This window comes from Strix aluco, chromosome 3 (assembly GCF_031877795.1).
Source record: "Strix aluco isolate bStrAlu1 chromosome 3, bStrAlu1.hap1, whole genome shotgun sequence".
NCBI classification, from domain to species: Eukaryota; Metazoa; Chordata; class Aves; order Strigiformes; family Strigidae; genus Strix; species Strix aluco.
Window position 1 is genome coordinate 74,214,405 of NC_133933.1, and position 6,916 is coordinate 74,221,320.

The window sequence follows — 6,916 nt, forward strand, 5'->3', positions numbered from 1 at the left end:
GCTTAGCTAGATGCACATGTATCTTGTTCACACATCAGCTTTTTATCTCCAGAACTGATTTTCAGAAAGTAAAATGCTGATTTTAGGAAAGTTTCATTATTTGAAGGCATGTGCCTAACATAAATCAAATGCAGTTATGCTCAAAAAGATTAACCACCAGAAGAATGTATAAAGAAGGATATACTTTGGAAAGCATGGAGCCATTTCCCTTCATAAACATTATTTGTGGTTCAGTTAACTGTTCACTGGGTTTGGTTTTTTTTATGATGTATTTAGTCTCAAAAAGTTAAATTCTAATGAGAAACATTCCCCTCTGAAGTTGGCCTCCAGCCGCTGCTCCCAGCAGGACAACAGTGGCTCCAAGAGAAGTTCTTGCCCAGCTGGTCTTGAGGGGAAGAAAATCCCAAAATGGGGAATGATGTAACCTGGATATTTATGATGGCTTTTAAAAGGAGAAAGACAAGGTTTGATCATTTTGTCTGCAGTTAGATGAATATTAAAGTACTTGATGAAAAATGGTGTGTTACATATGGCATGAAAACTGAAAACTTCCCATATTGTACCTGAACTGGGATATCCCAGTCTGGGTTTTATTGTCTAAACCAAATCTTACCTCAACGATCCCGGTCTTTCAGGCATCCATGTCTTTCAAGCATTACACTTCTGGGAAAGAGATGGCAACCACAACCACTTTTTACAAACAAGTCCTTTGTTTCCTTGTCTTCTATGTAAATTAATAAAGCAATATCTATTACCCTGCTGTTAACAATGAACACAATTAATAATAAATATTTCTTATTGTTTCCCCTGAAGTGAATTTCTTTTGTTTTACTTTTTGATTTAATGAAATCTAATCTTAATTTCTTGCATTCATTTTCTGCACAGCTGAAGTGGAAAAAACCTCTTATTTCCCAACCCCCATTTTTCCATCCCAACCTCCCCTTTGTCATCCTAACAGAGTAACATAGTAAGAATATAGAAAGGAAGATACTGACAGGACTGTAATCATTAAGAGAGCAATCAGACATAAAATAAGTATGCTTTAATTTAACACCATCAATCTTTCTGGAGTTCCATTTTTGAGAATGGATTTTAGAGAACAATTCAAAGCATGAACTCAAAAAAAAAGCTCATTTTGTAATGTAACTAGCAGTAAACACACATTCATTCATCACATAAGTATTTACAGGAATAAAGTGGCTCTTTTGAGAGTAATAAGAAGGCTTGGGAAGAATACCTCAGCAAAACCTATCAACATCTAAATTCTCTTAAGTGCTAGAATGACAGAATGACAGAATCACAGAATCGTCTAGGTTGGAAAAGACCTTGAAAATCATCTAGTCTAACCATTAACACTGACTGTTCTCAACTACACCATATCCCTCAGCGCTATGTCAACCTGACTCTTGAACACCTCCAGGGATAGGGACTCCACCACCTCCCTGGGCAGCCCATTCCAATGCCTAACAACCCGTTCTGTAAAGAAATGCTTCCTAATATCTAGTCTAAACCTTCCCCGGTGCAACTTGAGGCCATTCCCTCTTGTCCTACCACTTCTTACTTGGTTAAAGAGACTCATCCCCAATTCTCTGCAACCTCCTTTCAGGTAGTTGTAGAGGGCGATGAGGTCTCCCCTCAGCCTCCCCTTCTCCAGACTAAAGAACCCCAGTCCCCTCAGCCGCTCCTCATAAGACCTGTGCTCCAGACCCTTCACCAGCTTCGTTGCCCTTCTTTGGACACGCTCGAGTAATTCAATGTCCTTTTTGTAGTGAGGGGCCCAAAACTGAACACACTAATCGAGGTGCGGCCTCACCAGTGCCGAGTACAGGGGTAAGATTACTTCCCTGTCCCTGCTGGCCACGCTATTTCTGATGCAAGCCAGGATACTATTGGCCTTCGTGGCCACCTGGGCACACTGCTGGCTCATGTTCAGCCGGCTGTCAATCAACACCCCCAGGTCCCTCTCTGACTGGCAGCTCTCCAGCCACTCCTCCCCAAGCCTGTAGCGCTGCTGGGGGTTGTTGTGGCCCAAGTGCAGCACCCAGCATTTGGCCTTATTGAAACTCCTACAGTTGTCCTTAGCCCATCGCTCCAGCCTGTCCAGATCTCTCTGCAGAGCCTCCCTACCCTTGAGCAGATCAACACTCCCACCCAACTTGGTGTCATCTGCAAACTTACTGAGGGTGCACTCGATCCCCTTATCTAGATCATCAATAAAGATGTTAAACAGGAGTGGCCCCAAAACCGAGCCCTGGGGGACACCACTCGTGACCAGCCGCCAACTGGATCTAACTTCGTTCACCACAACTCTTTGGGCCCGGCCATCCAGCCAGTTTTTTACACAACAAAGCGTGTGTCCGTCCAAGCCATGAGCAGCCAGTTTCACCAGGAGAATGCTGTGGGAAACGGTGTCAAAGGCCTTTCTAAAGTCAAGGTAGACAACATCCACAGCCTTTCCTTCATCCAATAAGCAGGTCGCCCTGTCGTAGAAGGAGATCAGGTTTGTCAGGCAGGACCTGCCTTTCATAAACCCATGCTGACTGGGCCTGATCATCTGGTTGTCCCACATGTGTTGTGTGATGGTACTCAGGATGAGCTGCTCCATCAGCTTCCTGGGCACCGAAGTCAAGCTGACAGGCCTGAAATTTCCCCGATCATCCTTCCGACCCTTCTTATATATGGGCATCACATTGGCCAATTTCCAATCTGTCAGGACCTCCCCGGTCAGCCAGGACTGCTGGTAAATGATGGAAAGCGGCTTGGCGAGCACCCCAGCCAGCTCCTTCAGCACCCTCGGGTGTATCCCATCCAGTCCCATAGACTTGTGTATGTCTATGTGATGCAGCAGGTCACTATCTCCTCCTGGAATGCAGAAGGCTCATTCTTCCAGTCTCTGTCTTCTGGCTGAGGAGGCTGGATTCCCTCAGTACAATTAGTCTTGCTATTAAAGACTGAGGCAAAGAAGGCATTAAGCTCCTCAGCCTTTTCCTCATCACTTGTTACCATGTTTCCTCCTGCGTCCAGCAGGGGATGGAGGCTCTCCCTGGTCTTTCTTTTGCTGTTGACATACTTATAGAAACATTTCTTGTTGTCCTTGACTGCTGAAACCAGATTAATTTCTAGCTGGGCTTTAGACCTCCTGATTTCCACCCTGCATAGCCTCACAGCCTCTTTGTAATCATTGTGAGTCGCTAGCCCGTTCTTTCAAAGGCTGTAAACTCTCCTTTTCTCCCCGAGTTGCAGCCAAAGCTCCCTGTTTAGCCAGGGTGTCCTTCTCTGGCACCGGCTTCTCTTACAGCACCTGGGCACCACCTGCTCCTGTGTCATTAAGACTTTCTTCTTAAAGAGTGCCCAGCCTTCCTGGACCCCTATAACCTTCAGGACCATCTCCCAAGGAATTCTGTCAAGCAGGTGCCCAAACAAGTCAAAGTCAGCCCTTTGGAAGTCCAGGATGGCAGTTCTGCTGCCCCCTCTCCTGGCCTCTCTAAGAATAGAGAACTCTGTTATTTCATGATCGCTGTGCCCTAGTCGGCCTCCAACTGCCACATCATCCACCAGTCCTTCTCTGTTCACAAAGAGGAGGTCCAGCAGGGCACCTTCTCTGGTCGGTTCACTCACCAGCTGTGTCAGGAAGTTATCTCCCACACATTCCAGGAATCTCCGGGACTGGTCCCGCTCTGCTGTGTTGTATTTCCAGCAGATGTCTGGGAAGTTAAAGTCTCCCACAAGAACAAGGGCAAGCGATCGTGAGATTTCTCCTAAATGCCTATAGAATATTTCATTCACCTCTCTGTCCTGGGTGACATAAAACTTCAAAGTTTGCCAACATTTGCATGAAAGAAGGAACACTACTCAGAGATAGAAAGCGTTAATAAAATGAATGAATACATTTAGTCATCTGCAGACTGGTTATTCATAAGGTTCTCAGGAGATGTAGCAGGAGAAGCCTTATGTATCCAAACTCAGATACCTCAAGACTTGAAACTTGAAGGAGTGCTAGAACAAAATTTAAAGGTTTCTCAATGCCACATAAAATTAATATGCACATCCAATGGTTCCTAAAGCTTGGAAGATTTTAAAGTCAATGTAACAGGTATGTGTGGTGGTTTAGGCCCTGCCAGGATCCGAGACCACGCTGCCACTGCCCCTCCCCCCCCCCCCCCTCTGACCAGACGGGGAGAGAGAGAAATACAAAACCCTGGGGCTGAGATAAGGAGAGGTTTAATACAGCAGTGCAACAGCAACAAACTGAACAACAACAAGAACAGTAACAATAGCAGTAATAGTAATAAGAATAAACAGAACAAAAAATGTACCGATACAGTAGTGAGGAGAGCGATCGCACAACACGCATGTTCACCGATTCTCCCGCGCTTGGGCACGCAGATGTGATGTCAGCATGGTATTGAATAACCCGGCTAGAGCTTCCCCCCCACTGCTGGGGAAACTTAGCCCTATCCTAGCTAAACCAGGACAATATGTAAAATACTAATTTAAGATTTTAACAGCCAACAGGAATTTGCTTCTCTGAAAGAACAAATTAGAAATACTTTTCACATCTTTTAGCTACTGAGGCAACAAAACTCTAGGGAAAACTCAAATTCAGCAAATAAGCTAGTGCAGTATGGTGTAAGAGGTACCACAATGGCCACTTTTTGGAAAAAAAGCATCAGCTTTTCACACAACAATGCTGCCTTGGTGTCTCAACACACTATTCTTCCCTGTCATAATAGGGAAATGGACACTGCATTCCCTTATCATCTCATGCCCACAGAATCACTGGAGAAAGTGCAGGCAGGATTATTTCATGATTATTCCTTGGGAAAGATGAAAGGTTATGGGGAGAAAAGGGAGAGAAGCTGTTTTTGTAAGAATGACAGCAGGAGGCTGTAGTCATCAGTGGGAGGAGGAAGGGATGGGAGTACTTTTTGGCAGCAGCTCTTTGTACAGGAAAGGCTGTGCTACTTGTCAGGGACCCTGAAACCCTGGACTTGGCTATAGTTAACCTGAGGTAGCAGCAACATCAGTAGGTAAAACCATGCAAGACTGGACACGAACTTGAGGCAATTTCCATTGTAAGAAAAAGAGACAATTAAATATGTACTGCAAATAACGTGATAATACTGACAGTCCATGTGACAAGCAGTTTGCATGGTAATGATAGGAGTACATACTCAGCAGCTTATGACAGGGAAATACAGAAAGCAACTCAGTGTGTGGACTGAGAGCCAAAGGCTGGTCCAAACCAAGAGCTGAAGAATAGGAAGAGTAAAGGTATGTTTTCATGTGCTTCCACATCTTCGTTGTAGCTGATCCAAAAAAACTTTCACTAGACACTGAAACAGTTTCATTACTTCTCCATTCTTCCCAGTGTCCTTCCCAACGCCAGGGGAGGTTGAACTCAGAAAGCTGATTTGACAACAGAGGAAAAAAACAAACCAATGGTTTTGTCTCATGCTGCCGTGTCAACATGCAAGATCAAATCTTAGCCCTGTGGAAATGAAAAAGAATTGTGTATTTCTTAATTTAATTACTTGAAAGCATATCTGAAACTCAGATAAGCATAATTTACTCCACCTGAAGATCATGGCTTTCATACATAATCACATTTTAGTTTTGTAAATTTGAGGAATATGTTCTTTTAACTCATCATTTAATTAATTTTCTAGCAGAAAACAGGGATTAGAAAAAGTAGCACTCCACTGAGAAAAATCAGGCTGTACGAATCAGTGCTATGCCAACAAACTAGTGCTATCAGTTTGTACAGACTAATGCCACTTAATGTTATAACAGACTCCATGGAACTTACATGTAAATGTTCACTTTGATGACCACTGTATGACAACTGTATGTATGCATATAAGGGTGTAAGTATCTGGATATTCCTCTGTTCTTTGTGTATTTTGTGTGAGTTTCAGGGAGGAAGGGGAACAGGAATGCTAAATCTTTCCAGTCACAGAAAGGAAAAAAAACAGAACTATTTCCAATAATTTGAAGTGTTTTCTGCCCTTTATGAATCTGCTTAACAAAGATTTATTTTTACTTCTTGAAGATAGTAATGGATGAAAGCAATGCATTTGCAGAGTGCTTTTGATGACAGTCTGAGAAGCATTTACATTGTAATTTAACAGTGTAGTTGCAGATGAACCAGAACTGATTTAAAAACATCTCGTTCAGACACCAATACATCTGTAACGTAGCAGTACTCTTGAGCTTGGTCTAGCGGCATTACTCTAAGCTAGAACTTACTTTACATAGGGGTATTTTTCCAGCCAGTGTTTACTCCTTCCTGTCTAATGGTGCACTGTGTGACAGAAGCAAACTGAATAATCCCTGGAGAACACTTTTTTGGATGAGTTTTCCTAATGCCTTCACTGGACCAGAGTTTTCTTTCAAATAGGAAGATACAGCCTTCATTATGTTGTGAGTTAACCCCTGTGGGCAGCTCAGCCCCACCCAGCCACTCATTCATTTCCCCCTGGTGGGAACGGGAAGGGTAAAAGTGAGAGAACTAGTGGGTTGAGATAAAAGCAGTTTAATAAGTAAAGTAGAAGCCACAGGTGCAAGCAAAGTGAAACAAGAAATTCATTCACCACTTTCCATCAGCAGACAGGTGTTCAGCCATCTCCAGGAAAGCAGAGCTCCATCATGCGTAATAGGAACATTTATATGCTGAGCACAGCGTCATATGACATGGGATATCCCCTTGGTCAGCTGGGGTCAGCTGTCCCAGCTGTGTCCCCTCCCAGCCTCTTGTACACCCCCAGCCTCCTCTCTGGTGGGGTGAGAGGCAGAAAAGTCCTTGAGTCTGTGTAAGTGCTGCTCAGCAAAAGCTAAAGCATCTCTGTGCTACTATGAAGAAAATTAACCCTATACCATCCAAAAAGAGTACAATTATAGAAATGGAATTGAGAAG